The sequence below is a fragment of the Chionomys nivalis genome, chromosome 16, assembly GCF_950005125.1.
Source record: "Chionomys nivalis chromosome 16, mChiNiv1.1, whole genome shotgun sequence".
In the NCBI taxonomy this organism is placed as follows: domain Eukaryota; kingdom Metazoa; phylum Chordata; class Mammalia; order Rodentia; family Cricetidae; genus Chionomys; species Chionomys nivalis.
In genome coordinates, this window is record NC_080101.1 from 31,683,036 (window position 1) to 31,698,318 (window position 15,283).

Here is a 15,283-nt window from a genome sequence, read left to right on the forward strand (position 1 = left end):
ACATATTTTCTGGTTAAATGATAGGCAGTTATATATTAAACTAATGCTATTATTATTACTCTACTCTGAAATATTTAGGAAATTCTTGCAAAGATGGATTGGCTTTGGTACTATATTAACTAAAACTTCTGCTAACTTACTGACTTATTTTTCAGATGGTTGATATCATCATCAGATGCCAAAATATCTATCTTCATTTGCTCCTTTACCACATTTGTTTTTAACATTTTGGTTGTAAGCATTGCCCTTCAGACTGAGTCTTCTTTCCAGTATTGTACCACAGTTTCTTTTTCTTTTTTTTTTTTTTTTTTTTTTTTTGGTTTTTCGAGACAGGGTTTCTCTGTGGCTTTGGAGCCTGTCCTGGAACTAGCTCTTGTAGACCAGGCTGGTCTCGAACTCACAGAGATTCACCTGCCTCTGCCTCCCAAGTGCTGGGATTAAAGGCATGCGCCACCACCGCCCGGCCTGCACCACAGTTTCTTAAACTGTAGGTCATGACCTGGTATCCAGTCACATAGTTGATTGTGGGGCTGACAAAAAGGCACTAATGAAAGCAACGGTTTATATTAATTGCCAACTGGACAGAATATAGAACTAATTGGAGACAAATCTCTGGGCATGTCTCTAAATGGCTTATTAGATTAAGTTAAAATGGAATTTTCCTGTAAGTGTCGGTGGTATCATCTGTGGAACCTCTTAAGCACATTGGTAAAAGTGTAAAGTGGTCTAACCACTGTAGAAATCTCTAAAGATTTCTCAAAAATCTTAAAGTTCATCTACCACAAGACTCAAGTATTTGACTCCCAGTCATACACCTAAAGGACTGTATATCTTTCTACAGAAGTTTTTGTTCATCCATGTATTGCTGTTCTCTTCACAATAGCTAAGAAATGGAATCAGCATAGATGTCCATCAGTGAGAGAATGGATAATGAAAAATTGTTAAATATATACATAACAATTTATTAATCTGTAAAAATGTGAAATTATGCTAATTTTTATGTATGTGTATTGAGGTGAGAATGTACGTATGTGCACAGAGGCCGGGAAACTGTGAGTGTGTCTTGAGAGGGAAGAAAATAGGCTTTAAGAGACAATGGATGATGGAAAATATGTAAAATGAAAGTGGAAGAAATGAAACAGAGGGTGGTACCATTAATTTGACTGAAGAGCAGGAAGATGCAGAACAGAAAGAAGAAGGGTAAGGTCCAGTGAAAACTAAGGTTATATATATATATATATATATATATATATATATATATATATATATATATATGATAGATAAATGATAGATAGATAAATAGATAGATGATAGATAGATAGATAGATAGATAGATAGATAGATAGATAGATAGATAGATAGATAGATAGATAGATGTGTGTGTGTAATATGTGCGATGTGTATGTGTGTGTATGAAACTTGGTAATGAGTTAGAGAATTTGAAAATGTTTATCCAGAAATATTCTTTGTGGTTGGAGGAAGTTGTAAGTTGTTTCCAGAAACCATAGGTTATTAAAGAATACTCACAACTCAGAGTGGGCTATCTTGCTACAAACAGGGAAGTCACTGAGATTCCCATAACCATAAATGCACTTCTCAAGTTTGTTGAAAACCCAGGGAAACCAGATAGTAAGACCCTAATGCTGGAAACAGCATGTTTTCCACAATCGTAGAAAAACCCAGCTGATACTGGGAGAGAATCTTTCTCTTTGCTGACTAACTCTTAGCGCTTGGCATTCCCAATTACAGTGGAAAGATTGTCTTCAACAGCCTTAATCAGTTGTGGACCATTAAAACGATACTATCAATCCATCAGGCAAGAAGTGGCCATGAAGGCAGTAGCAACAATCTTCCTGAGCAAATTTGAGATCTGCTTCACAAAAGGGAGACTGTTTAGTATTCTAAACCCAAGTAAAAGTTCATGGCTAGGGAGGTTATAGGCCCTAGTCAGGAAGTTATTAATACAGTTGCCTAAATGTACAGTCTGTGCTCAGCTCATCTTACTACTATCTAAATAATAGTGTTTATATTCACAAATTAGTGTCACCATTGGCAGAGAAGCTCCTTTTTGTTGCAGTGTTGTGTGCAGACACCTTTAACTAGAGTAACTGGTAATATTGTTGGATGCTCAAATATTGATTGGATTTCTATATCCCTTCTTCCAAGGCCCAAGGCATATCACAGATGACAGTATTAATAGTACATAATTGTGAAATGAGATAGAGAAAACTGTCTTTGGAACATTGCTTTGCACTTTTAATCCCACAGCAGTGGAGATTACATACACCGTACTTACCCTATATATAGCTCTATCAATATCTTTTAATGGATGTAAAAGGATATGATGAGCCTCCACGCATGGATGTATAGACATATCTAATGGAAGAAGAGATCATTAACCCCCCATTCTTCCCTAAGCATCTGTAGATACTGAACAGGCACTAGAGGAAGGGGAGCTATTTTCCTTTGTGATGTAGCCACTGGGAAAACATTCATGCTCCTACAAATATTTTCTCAGTCAGGATCCTGAAAGTAACCCTAATATAACTTGATCCGTGAGGGGTATGTTGGAGAGAGAAGACAGAGAGAGGAAGACAAGAGGAAATGAGAAAGAAAGATACGGAAAAGGTTAGAGAAATGGCTGAATGGTTAAAGGCTATTCAAAAGGAACAGAATTCAGTCACTATTACCCACATGAGGAAGCTCACAAATGCCTTTAACTTCAGCTCTAGGGAAAACGCTAACCTTCGCTCCATGGACCGCCTGCACCCGTATGTGCATACAACCCCTACCCATAAACACATCATTAAAAATAATCAAGTAGATTTGAAAGATGTAAAAATGGAAGCAGGACTAGGTAGAAAGCAGAAGGCAATCAGTATGAGAAACAGAAGGAAAGAGTAGTGTAATGAGAAGCAAACATGAAAAGAGGCATGTGTGGGCTTGGAATGTCATCGGGAAACATTCTGCGCGATAAACATATGCTAGTCACATCAAAACGACAATAACCTCAAGCAAACGACTCTGGGTCAGAATATGAGATATTTGTGTCTTTCAAGATATCTTTGAATATGTCAATCACCCAAGGACTTTGAAAAGTCCCTACTTATCAGAGTTCTTTGAGATTTTGTTTACTATAGATAAGTACAATGAGTTAATATTTATATAATCCTGTGGACTTGCAAACTACAATTAATGTTAAGGAAATTGTTCCATAGTTTACAAAGTTCTGTAGTGGGCTGCTTTTCTTTTTAAAAAACTTTGTTTTGTTCCTTTGTTTGCTTTTTATAGTTGAGATTTTACTGCTTTCTTCCTTCTAGACAGATGGATAATACCACACAATATAAGTTCTGACCACACAATATAAGTCCATCATTTTAACTAGTTAGAATTGCCAGACCAGTGACAGTTAGGGACTCTTTTTAGTTGAATCCATTTCAAGCTTCTTCTCCCGCACAGAGAAATAATTAACAGTCATCAGTGTTTCAAGAGTTAGAAGCTTGAGGGTTTTCCTGAAAGGGGGTTTTCAAAGACTGCTTTTAAAGTAAATGGCTAAGTTGAGCTTAATATCTCTATGAGATGGAATTCAGCATAACCTGAAGCTTTGTTATGCGGCTCTGGGTTGTCAACTGCATTTCCTTCATGTAGATGTTGGCAAAAATTTATATATTATATGTTGCAATAGCTTCTGATTCTTGGTAAAACTGTGTTCCAGGATGCATCTAGTTCTCAATTATTCATCATGGAAGTCAAAATGGTCGTGCCAATGCTTTGTTTGGCACAGTGAGTTAATTTCTTAATCTCACTGGCCCATAGAAGATACATGGCCCACAATGGAAGCCAGCTCTTTGTAAAAGATTTCCGTCCACACCTGTTTCTACTGGGAATCATAACAGCAAAGAATGAAAGTGAAATTGTGTTATCTCATTTGGAATAATTTTGAAGATGCAATTTACAAAAACGAATGTCCATACAGTGATAAACATGAGATATTTTGACAGAATTGTCCAGTCATTTTAAGTTAAAAATATTAAAAAAATATTTTTATATTCATAATTTAATACACATGATAGATATAAACATTGAGTAGCTTTCTCGAGTTGAAATGATAGGTTATGAACAGTAATCTAGCTGTTTAATATATCCAGGAACATTATCCTTCAAGAAGGTTCAACTAACTTAGTCAATCCTATTGAGGTCTGAGGTTACTATTTCTCTGTGCCTTTGGCAATGCCATTAAAGTATTCATTTGATGCCATTAAAGTATGTATTTTATGTTGAACATTTGCTGAATCTATCCACTTAACATATGAATATTTATGAAGATACAGTCTAATACATAAAAGGACTGAACTCATAACATGTTCACTTTAAAGAATTTGTTATAAATCAATACTGGTAAAGTGGCTTCTACTTCCATTATTGGCATATGCTGGATTTATTGTTCTGGGCAAACCACTTTCTACAGTTGCTCACATACCTAACTACCTACCAATTTCACCTGGGGAAATTGTAAAATGAACATTATTAGTTCACCTACATTTACTCACTCAGAATCTTTTGGGATAGAGACTGTGAAATTTTACTTTTAAAAAGCACTTGAGTTTATTCTCATGTAACCAGTAAACAAAAATATATGGACCCAATTAGGCAACAGATGATTCAATATTTATGAAACTATTGATTTTTATTTTGTTAAATCATAACTGTATATGACAAATGGAACAGAAAATGACTGGTTCCTTTGAGTTTGCTTTCTTGACTTCATCATTTTTTCTATATTTTTGAAATTATAATATATTTAACTACTTAATTCCTTCCTTTCCTTTCATTTCTCTTCAAATTCTTCCACATGCTTCTAATTGCTCTCTTTCAAATAGATGACCTCTTTTTTGGTTAATTGTTGTTATAAGCATATATATATATATATATATATATATATATATATATATATATATATTCTGAAACATAACCTCCTTGGTCTATATGAGGTTAATTGGATATTTGTTTTGAGAACTAACCATTTATTATTGGGTAATCAATTGGTGTGCTTTTCCCTGGGCAAATTATTTGTCCTACTCTGAGCATTGCTTCATTGTCTATACTTCTTTGTGCAGGGGTGAGACCTTGTGAGATTTTTCTGATCCATAGATTTGGCATATCTAATGCTACTGCCTTAATTCAACTCAAGATTAGGCATTATTGTTGGTGAGACTTTATGGGCATAGCTTTCAACATTACTAGGACACACAGTTTCGTAGGAAACTACCTAATCCTCTGGCTCTTTTTAACCCACTCCTTCTATAATATTCCCCAAGTCTTGAATACAGACATTGTTTTGTAGGTATGATCACTGAGACTGGGCTCTATTATTCTGATGCATGGTGTTTTTCTGTGAATGTACTCTGCTGAAAAAAGAAATTTCCTTGATGAGGAGTAAGGACTACATTTATCTGTCAGTGAAAGGACAAATAGTTAGAATGCAGTCAGCGATTATGCTGGTTTAGTAAAGTTGTGGTTGAAGACTCTCCTCAACAATCCATGCTTTCACTAAACTTGGATAGTTGGCTAGGTTTCCAGTAACAGAGACATGCTTCCGCATCCCTTGAGTGAGTATTAAGTCCGGTTAGAGAGCTGTTGTTTACAGCCAAGCTATGCTTACCATTATTGCACTATTGGGATTATTGTATTATGTTGTTGTTGTCATTTTCAAGATGGCAAAACTAAGTAGGATTATTGATTGCTTCCCTCTTTTGGACGTTAGCATGTTGCCCTCTGCTACCATAAAATTATCTCTTCCAGGTGGAGACATTTTAGGCCATTTCCAAGTAGGAGCCTCTAAGCCTTGTGTCTGAAGTATTTGGGATTTTCAGCAGACTTACCTGTTACCTCTGGAAGTAAGAGGACAATAGCAGTAGGCTATATGTTTTGGGAGTCTTGTGGAAAACCCTGACCAACAACACAAAAGGAGTTTTCTTTTGCTTGGTGCGGAGAGTTTTGTTACATGGTCTTTTGTTGTGTCTTTACCTAGTCTTGCTGTTAGGATCACACTGACCACATAGAAAGAGTTTGGAAGTGCTTGCTCTCTTCCTTCTTTTAAATCGCTTAAGGAAGGATTGACCATACATCTTTGAATGTCTGGTAGAATTTTTCTGTGAATACATCTGTCCCTGAACATATTTTTTTCTTCTTGGAAGATTATATATATATATAATTATGATTTCATTCTCCTTACTTGTTATAGGTCTGTTTAGCTTGCTGATTTCTTAGTTTAACATTGGCAGCTTGACTGAATCTAGAAATTCTTCTGTTCCTGTTACCAAAAGATTCTTATGTTTATATTTAGGGCAACTAATAGTCGGAATGCTAACAAAAGTGAAAAAAGTTATTGAAAGAAGTTCCTAGATGGTTCTAAATTTTCATCAGCTTCTGAGTTGATTCTTATGACTATGTAATGTGCATATTGTTTATTTTTTGTTGAGGAATTGGTTTCCTAACTAAGTCAGTGAAGATCCGCGTAATGACAGTCCTAAACTGTAATTCCAGAATTCCTTACAGAGTTAGTGATTTAAATTTTACACTACACTAAATTGCCTTTACTGCCCCTATAGAATTGGGTCTATTTATGCAATTTTAGGTTTTTGTTTTACCTGATTATATTTTATTTTGTTAAATTTAAAAAAACCTAAATTAATGGGTGAGTGGATAAATAAATAAATGAAAACCTAGTCACTAGTGTAAAGATTAACAACTGAACTAGTACTTACACCTTCTGGGAGAGAGAGGGTGTGTTTTCTCCAGTAGAGTGACAGTGGGTACATCAACCACTCTGGTCAGACTTCATGTTCAGGAGTAGCTGACTCTGCAGCATTTTGTGCTTTTGTTTAAGAAAGAACTTAATGTTGTGTGGATAGGGAAGGGGAGATGATTTGAAAGGACAGGGGGAAGGAAAAGAATATAATCAAAATATATTTAAGTTTAAAATTTTTAAATAAAAAATATAATAAAACTTATAAAAATTAGTAATAGATAGTAGCTTTTCTTCACTTAACATATGAATATTGATAGATATACTGTCTTATATATACAAGGAGCAAACTCATAACATGTTAACTTTAAGGGATTTGTTATAGGTCAATACTGGCAAAGTTGCTTCTACTTCCAGTATTATCATATGCTAGATTTAGTGTCCTGGGTGAACCACTTTCTCCTGTTGCTCACGCTTCTAAGCACCTACCAATTTCACCTATTTTACAATGAACATTATTAGTTCACCTATATTTACTCAATCAGTAAAGAGTGTATAAAAACTGGTTGTTGACCTGTAGGAGAATGAAACTAGATTCTTTTCTCTCTCTGCATACAGAAAAACATCAAGTAAATCAGAAATTCAAAATAAAACTTTAAAACTCTATATGATAAACAACAAGTAGAAAATATAATGCATGGTTTAGGCACAGGTAAGGACTTTCTAAATTAGTAAGGCAAAGCAAGATGAACACCACATGTCTTCTTCCACATTTGCTCCTAGCTTTGAATCTTTCATTACATATGTTTAAATTGAAGCAACTGTAGAAGCCAGTAAACTGGAAAGGGGCCACGAGGAAAAACATTTTAATTGGAAGTGGCTAGTTAGTAGAAGATAAGAAATCAAAGAAAACAAATATTGCGGGTGGACAGGTTCAAGGAGGGATCTGTGGGTGCACTGGGCAATAGCAGTTGGGCTAAATAAGTGGAGAATTTTTTTTAAAAGCCTGGAAACCTCAACTAGGTGCCTTTTTATGACAAATATGCTTTCCATTCATCTCAGAGCCTTGGCCATTTCAAAGATTTAACAGCCAGTGTAGATGATTGAAATGTCTGTGATTTATAAACGTTATACCCATTACCAATTCCTCTGCCCCACCTTACTCACACACATATATACACACATGGAGGTGGGTTTACACACACACACACACACACACACACACTACCACCACCACCAAGTTGAGACTTCAGTTGTTTTTTCAATTGATTTTTAATGAGCACTACATTTTTCTCTGCTCCCCTCCCCGCCTCTCCCCTCTCCTTCAATCCAAGATCCCTATGCTTCCAATTTACTCATGAGATCTTGTCTTTTTCTACTTCCCATGTAGATTAGATCTATATATGTCTCTTGTAGGGTCCTAAATGTTGTTTAGGTTCTCTGGGATTGTGATTTGTAAACTGGTTTTCTTTGCTTTATGTTTAAAATCCACTTATGAGTGAGTACATGTGATAATTGTCTTTCTAGGTCTGAGTTACCTCACTCAAAATGATGTTTTCTAGCTCCATTCATTTGCCTGCAAAATTTAAGATGTCATTTATTTCTGCTGTGTAAATGTACCACATTTTCCTTATCCATTCTTCCATAAAAAGGCATTTAGGTTGTTTCTAGGTTCTGGCTATGGCAAACAATGCTGTTATGAGCAAAGCTGAGCAGATGTCTTTGTGGCACGATTGAACATCCTTTGGATATATACCCAAAAGTGGTATTACTGGGTCTTGAGGAATCTTGTTTCCTAATTTTCTGAGAAATCGCCACACTGACATCCAAAGGGGTTGTACCAGCTTGCATCCCCACCAGCAGTGCAGAAGTGTTCCTTTTCCCCCACAACCTCTCCAGCATAAGTTGTCATCAGTGTTTTTGATCCTGGCCATTCTTACAGGTGTAAGATGGAATCTCAGAATTGTTTTGGTTTGCATTTCTCTGATGGCTAAGGATGTTGAACATTTCCTTAAGTATTTTCAGTCATTTTAGATTCCTCTGGTTGAGAGTTCTCTGTTTAGGTCTGTACTCCATTTTTTTATTGAATTATTTGTTCTTTTGATGACCAATTTCTTGAGTTCTTTGTATATTTTGAAGATCAGACCTCTGTCCGATGTGGAGTTAGTGAAGATCTTTTCCCATTCTGTAGGCTGTCATTTTGTCTTGTTGACCATTGTCTTTTGCTTTACAGAAGCTTTTCAGTTTCAGGAGGTCCCATTTATTAATTGTTTCTCTCAGTGTCTGTGCTTCTGGGGTTGTATTTAGGAAGTCTTTTTCTGACTAGTTTCGTGAAATAAAAATAATTTTCACTTTAGGCCTCATAATTCTTTACAAACCAGATCAATTTTCCATTTTTCTTATGATGTTCTGTTTGTGCTGGAGTTTTAGAAAAGTTGTCTCATGTATATTTTCAAAGAACGCATTGATAACCTGAAGTACAACCGAAAGAAGGTAAGCAGGAAAGTGAGATTTCTACCAGCTCATGTAAGGAACACAGCTATATCGTTGTGTGTTCAAGATGTTGATGTTGGTGAGGCTGCAAGATGCTCTGTGTCCCGGTGTAGCCATGAAAGCTTCATTCAGTGAATTGGAGAGCTGTCAGTCATATACTAGTAGTTGTAGAGAACAATCTTTGGAAAAAGGTGTGACAATTTGTCCAACAGTCAGAGCTGATCATTCAGCTCAGTTGGTGCCAAGAGAGTATCAGTGTATACCATCTTGTCAAGCCAAAATCATCATAGTGAGTAGGGGACAGAAGGGATTACCTACATCATTCATGACTTGAAGGCTGTATTATTATCTCTGTCATTAAACAACTACCCAACAGATGGCAATCAAACTTCAATGAGCAATCCTCACTTAGCACACTCAGGTGAAGAGTGTTTTGGGGAAGATCATGCTGCTAGAATCTACTGCTTTTGCCAGGGCACCTGGTTATATAGAGGCCCAGGCTTCACAGAGCACTGAGTCTATTATCTTGAGGTGCTGCACTTCTACCATATCTCCCTTACCAAATTCTGAAGCTTTTCCCATAGCAGTAGAAAAAGTTCTCTAGAAAACTTGTCTGCATTGATCTATGGGGAAAAATAGAATGCATTTAAAATAATCCCTTACCCTACTATCTTTTCAGGTTAACAGTGTATATTCAGGGCAGCTGATATAATAAAGCATAATTTAATGAGCTGCACCTTTGAAAGTGCTAGAAAATGTATCAAAGTGTAACTTATGCCAGAGGTTTTAGAATAAATAAAGGCATATTTTGGTATATTTGATATAGTGTCACAGCAAGACAACATATATAATATAAATATTCTTTCACTTCTCACTTTGTTAGAATAGAAACTACATATTACACCGGGGTGCTTTGTGTCATGAATCTGACTCAAGTTACAGTGTGTTCTTTTATCTTTTTCCTCCTTTCACTAAAGCAGCAGTCAGAGCTCATATTTAGGCTTAATACAGATTTCATTGAGCACACTGGTTCCAGGATGGAGCTCATTTTATTAGACTCTCCACTCTATACAAAGCATCAATTGCAGAGGGTCACACTGCATCTTTCTAGCTGTCACACCAATATCTTCCTGAGTGCCATCTGCAATGTCTTAGGCTCTTTATTTATACTGGAACTCATTTAGTTTGATACAAGCTATTTTCCAAGTGCCTGCAGTACACAAAAAAGCACTTTATCTCCAGACAGTCCTTTGCTGTGGGGATAGGAGTAACAGCAAGATTCTCCTTGGTTGTGGAGACCCAGACAAATGATGATACGACCTATGTGATAGAGCCATCTTAATTCTCATAAAACCCATAACAAATGACAACAAAAAGGTGGATCAAAGACAGTTGAATACATCAAGCTTAGGCTTTGTTAGAAACCAGAGCTCAGTTCCCTACTTCTTTTATTTCAGAGCCTGTAACAATTTTAGTAATAGGCTAACATGATTCTAATTCTGATTTAAAGATCTAATCTAATAGAACTGATGGAGGGGCTCATGTATGAAAAAGAGATAGTGTTGCTGTTGATGCCGGTGAAACAGGTGAATTGCTGAGGAAACTAGAACTGTGTCTAGCGGTCGGAGATTCAGTGAGTCAGAAATAGACTCAGCAATGCCCTTCTTTCAGGGAAGTCTAGCTGCTGTCTATCAAATGGTACATTGCTGAAAGTCATCAAAGCCTGAAAGAAGAAGTTGGGTACTAAAAGAAATAAATGAGATTAAGTTTAGAAAACTGGATAAGAAGCAAAGAAACAATAGAGAAAGAGACTAGGTAGAAAAAAAAGAACTCTAAAGAATTGGAAGCAGGTAAATTACTCCTGTAAGAAAATATTTCAGGGCATGAAAACTCTTAGATTCTTCCTCATAAGAAGGGGTCCCCTTTCATATTTGTGACACATATACACATGGCTATATACAGTTTATATTTTTCCATTTGTTCTAGTCTAAAATTTTCTCAATTTTTGTTTTTATTTCTATACTTGCATCATGAATTCTCTAATTTTTTGCATGTGCTCTTGAAAAGAAAACATTTTTCAGAACAGTAGATTTCCAAATATAATTGATAATAGTCAGAACCTAGAAACAACCTAGAAGCCCCTAAACTGAAGACTGGATAAAGAAAATGTGGTACATTTACACAATGGAGTACCACTCAGTGGTAAAAGAATAATGATATCTTGAAATTTGCAGGCAAATGGATGGCTATAGAGAAAATCATGTTGAGTGAGGTAACCCAGACCCAGAAAGACAAATAAAATATGTGATGTGGGATTCCCCTCTGTATGCTGTGAATATCATTGATTAATAAAGGAACTGCTTTGGGCCTATAGCAGAGCTATAGGGGAACAGAGCTATGCAGAAAAAACTAAACAGAATGCTGAGAGAAAAAAGGACAGAGTCAGAGAGAAGCCATGGATCCACAGCCAGAGACAGAAGTTGGAAACTTTACCTGTAAGCCACTGCCAAATGGCGATACACAGATTAATGGAAATGGGATAAATTAAGATGTAAGAGATAGCCAATAAGAAGTTAGAGCTAATGGGCCAAACAGTGATTTAATAATATAGTTTCTGTGTGATAATTTCAGTTTTAGGCAGCAGCAATAAATATGCTGTCTCCTCCTACAAATATGTACTCACTTGTAAGTGACTTTTAGACATAAAGCAAAGAAAAAACAGCCCCAGAGAACCTAGACAACAAAGAAGACCCTAAGAGAGAGACACATGGATCTACATAGGAAGGAGAAAAATCCTAGATCTCCTCAGTAAAGTGGGAGTGTGGAGGTCATGGGAAAAGGTAGAAGGGGAAAGGGGAGGAAGGGAGGGGAGTGGAGATAAATGTATTGCTCGAACAAAACAAAGCAATAGATGTGTAAACATGGTAGCTCAGGTTGGCCTTGCATTTCTGGTGTCCTTGCTTTATTCTTCAAAGTCATAAGGAATTAATATATACCTTGGTGACAGAGAAAAGTGTAAATCCCTTAAACATAGAAAATACCAAACCCACAAACTAGGTTAATCTCTACTATTGTTTTTAAAATTCATGAAACCAGTAAAAGGTATAGGAACTCCAAAGATTGAGGCATCATTTCATTTTCCCTTTTCTTCCATTGTTTTTCCTGCAGCATAGTAAGAGAATTATTTTAAGAAGTCTCTAAGGCAAAGAGCACAGGTGGCCACCACCAGCATGAGGAGCCCGGTTCAAATTGGTAAGTGGATAAATACGACTGTATGCTTCGTCTTCTCCACATCCTGACTTCTGTTGCTCCTCTTTTTGTTTGTTTGCTTAGGTTGGTTGGTTGCTTGTTTCTAATGCAAAAAGTCACATGGTATATTGATTTTAGAAGTGGCAACGCTTCTACGATTTTGCCTGTGAAATTTATTGTTGTGATTTGGAAGACATTAATCTCACTGAAATTGTGCTCCCTTTAATCAGTTTCTCCTCTAAAATTCCTCCTTCCCAATGCCCTGAACCCTCACCAATCTGTTCTATATTCTAATTCTATTGGTTCAGTCTTTATAAATTCTGCATATGAATAGGCTTACGTAGCATTTTGTTTCTTGTTTCTTGATAAAGTTCTGTCTTCCCTGGGTGTGTGTGGGGGAGAGTAAGTTTTGTGTAGGAAAAGTAAAAAGCTCTTATAAGTTGACAAGGACTTAAAGTAGTGATGTGATTATGGGAAAATGTTGCATTTATTGATATTTAGTTTCTTCATTTTATAGCAGGGATTATATTTGCCTGGTTAGATTTCTTAAGTGTTTACCAAGAAATGGCATGCCAACAGTCTAGTAGCTTCTGCTGCACGTAAGATGAATTTAAAGACAGCAGGTTAGCTCACACTGAACATTTTCCACAAAGCCAAGTAATACACCCAAGATACTTTACTGCATTGCTTTGTTTACCTGTCACTAGACCCTGAAACATGGTAGATATAATGACCCTTGCATTAGTAGATGGAGAAACTGCACTGTCAACATGTCAGTGAATTGCCTTCAAGTCCCCGCATTTCCTGGGAGCTTTCTGATCCACTTCTTTTTCGTGGCAGTTTCTGCTCTTACATTGATTTATGAAGCCAACATTTTGGATTAGTTAAGATCTACTAAGCCTTTGAACTGAGATGCCACACTACTTATTATTACTTAGAATATGCTGCTTGTGTGTTTATATGCAGTCCTATAACTTATAAATGGCTTATAAATATGTAAATGCATCTAGTATTCACAAGCTGATAAGAAAACAGGGGGGGATTCGTTCTTTCAATTTTCAGAGATAGGGAAGCTGCGTCCCGAGAGGTTAGCTGGCTCACTGGATATCTTATTGCTCTGAGTTTCTCAGACTTTCTGTAGTTCAGGGTCAGTATATTTTTTATCCTTTGCAGACTGAGTGTTTTTGTGAGATTATTGAAGAGCATTTGCAAGAGATGTGAGAAGATTCGAAAGCAGGAGATACAGACATTCACTTTTAATTCTCATCATTGTTATGCCACAAATAGAAAATAACTGCGGTGCATTTTTTTAGGAATATGTCTAACGCATTATCTCAAAATCAACATTCCTTAGAATGTTGTCAGCAAATGGCAGAAAGACATCAGTCTGTAGACCGTGGAGCAAAGTGGTCAGCACTGACAGAGGAACCCCAGTAAGTCTGATGATGAGTCCTGCTGTGAGCTTCTCGTGTTTGCTCCTGTTGTTCCTTAACACACAGCAGGATTTCCACCTTTTGATCTACTGAGAAAGAATTGAATTCCAAATTGTTAAAATGAAGCCAATGCAAGAAAAGTGACAAGGGCCGCTTTCCTGTAAAGAACAGCTTCAACCAACTGACAGGCAGCGAGAGGCCTTTGGAGTCTATAGGAATGACTTCTTAATTCCTATAGGTGACTTCTAAAATGTAAAATGACTTGTTGGATTTCTCAAGGAGTCTTGATTTCTTTTTCTTTTCTTTTTTTTTATGTGTTTTTTATCATTTGACGAAAAGTTAGGCTGTGTTAAAAAGACCAAGCCTTGTCAGTTTCCAAACGCTGCAGACTTGGGTATCCTTTTAAAACATGGAAGTGGCTCTTGGCCTGCTCTGAAATGAAAATAAACTGTTTCCCCCTCTACACTGAAGAGGCCTGAAAAATAAATATTACTTGTTCATTTCAAAAACAACCTAAGTAAACTGCAGCACTTTTATGTGCACAGAGAAACACAGACTGAAGGAAGCAGCAGTGAGAATTTTCTTTGCTAGATGAATTTTGTGACTTTCTTGGTTCTTCTGAGATTGCTCTAAGTGTTTACATGTACTATTTTATTAATAACTATTTTATCACTGTGTTAAAGTATTACTATATATGTGTTCATAAATAGTTTATGGTTATGGGTAGGTATTATTAAGATTTTGTTTTTTCCTCTAAATGATGTTGATTGAATGTCTTCTGTTATTGTGTAAGATGTTAGCAAAACACATTTTTGTTTTGTTTTGTTTTTTAAGTTTAACCTGGTTAACATTGCTTTATATTTGCTTATAATGTATGAAATGACTATACATAGGCTGGAATTGTGTTTTTGGATGTTCTGCTATACACACACTTCACACATACATACACTAATGCATACACACATGTACAGGCTGCAAGAGGCTTAAGATAAAGATGGAAATTTATTAACACTCAGTCATCATCAGAGACACTTATTCTTAAAGGAGAAGGCAATAAATACAGACTTCACAGCCAGACATTATGGAGAGAGAGAGAGAGAGAGAGAGAGAGAGAGAGAGAGAGAGAGAGAGAGAGAGAGAGAGAGAGAAGAGAGAGAGAGAGCTTGGAAACACATAGCACTCTAAATAGGAGGTCTCCATCAAATTCCTCCCCCAACCCCAGGTCTCAGGAAACCCTTTAGAAGAGAAGGAAGAAAAACTGTTAAGAGCCAGAGGGAAGAGAGGGAACCAAGAAGACAATGGCTTCTAAATACAGCAGAACTGGCATACATATGATCTCACAGAAATTGTAGCCGCATGT

At 36.4% G+C, this 15,283-nt stretch overlaps 1 protein-coding gene across 5 annotated transcripts in view; it reads left to right on the plus strand.

Annotated features, from left to right (window-relative positions):
- Lingo2 (leucine rich repeat and Ig domain containing 2) overlaps nt 1–15,283 on the plus strand; it is a 1,034,729-nt gene that overhangs the window by 546,599 nt on the left and 472,847 nt on the right. For all 5 annotated transcript variants that reach the window (XM_057791061.1, XM_057791059.1, XM_057791060.1 and 2 more), the window contains one exon: nt 12,410–12,493. The gene's annotated coding sequence lies outside the window, so the exon portion shown is untranslated. The remainder of the gene's footprint in view (nt 1–12,409; nt 12,494–15,283) is intronic.